This window comes from Hevea brasiliensis, chromosome 17, assembly GCF_030052815.1.
Source record: "Hevea brasiliensis isolate MT/VB/25A 57/8 chromosome 17, ASM3005281v1, whole genome shotgun sequence".
Lineage (NCBI taxonomy): Eukaryota > Viridiplantae > Streptophyta > Magnoliopsida > Malpighiales > Euphorbiaceae > Hevea > Hevea brasiliensis.
This window is the reverse complement of record NC_079509.1, coordinates 5,807,028-5,808,323: the sequence shown is the minus strand read 5'-3', so window position 1 is coordinate 5,808,323 and position 1,296 is coordinate 5,807,028. Positions and strand designations below refer to the sequence as shown.

Genomic DNA, 1,296 nt, shown 5'->3' with positions numbered 1-1,296 from the left:
GATCCATGTTAGACTATGCTTTTCCTAGATGTACTGATGTGAGAGATAACAGACCTATTATTGGAGCTAATCAATTTGAATTAAAAACTGGTCTTATTCAAATGGTTCAGAATTCACAATTTGGAGGTAGCCCACTTGAAAATCCTCATTCTCATTTGAAGAAATTTTTGATGATATGTGGTACACAAAGACAACCTGGAGTTTCAGATGAAGTTATTCGGCTCACCTTATTTCCATTTTCTCTTCGGGATTCAGCATTGGAGTGGTATGACTCACTCCCACAAGCTATTATAGCTACTTGGGAGCAGCTATCTCAAGCTTTTCTATCTCAATTTTTCCCACCTGGGAAAACTACTCATTTGAGGAATTTGATGGTAGCTTTTAAACCAAGGGATGATGAAACTTTGTATGAATCTTGGATGAGATTTAAGGAGCTTGAAAGGCAATGTCCTCATCATGAAATACCCAAATGGATGATTGTTCAAAATTTCTACACCAGAGTTACTCCAGCCATAAGAAACACAATTGATTCACAAGCAGGAGGAGATTTCATGAGAATGACAAGTGAAGAATGCTATGATCTATTAGAGAAGATTGCTCATAATACCCATTTATGGGGAAATCCTAGAGCACTTGAGCCAAAGAAAGCTGGGATCTATGAACTTGACTCAGTTAACTACATGAATGCAAAATTTGATCAGTTGACTCAGCTTCTTAGTGATTTTTGCACAAAGGCAACAACCTCAACTCCTACAACTATGCAACAAGTTGCCTTCACAAATGGAACTCAAAGTTGTGGAGTTGATTATTCTTCTTATGGTGATGATTATTTGCAAGAGCAAGCTGCTTATGTAGGAAGTTATCAACAAAAACCTATGGGAAATTCTTATTCTAATATGAACAACTCAACATGGAGACCACAAGCAACTTTTGCTCAACAAGGCCAAAGCTCAAATCATGCTCATAACCAGCAGTTTATGCAGCAAAATAGGCCTCAATTTCAGCCTCAATTTCAGCCCACAAGGCAGCCACCACCTGGATATCAAGCAAGAGCACAACAATCCCTTCCATCCCATGAACCGAAGCCATCTTTGGAGAACATGATGGAGAAATTTTTTGCTGAACAAAGCAAGATGAATAACAAATTGGAGGAAGAAATGCAACACATGAGACAAACCATGGATCAATTACAAGTCCACAACCGCATGTTGGAGACTCAATTGGCGCAACAAGCAAGCTCATCAGGAAGCAATTCCTATGGGAAACTGCCTAGCCAACCACAAAACCCTCATGAAC

At 39.1% G+C, this 1,296-nt stretch overlaps 1 non-coding gene across 1 annotated transcript; it reads right to left on the bottom strand.

Moving 5' to 3' along the window:
- Positions 1-356: 356 nt before the first annotated feature.
- On the bottom strand, positions 357-463 carry LOC131175679 (small nucleolar RNA R71). The gene has a single exon (XR_009145871.1). It is a non-coding gene; the product is annotated as a small nucleolar RNA R71 (small nucleolar RNA).
- Positions 464-1,296: the final 833 nt, after the last annotated feature.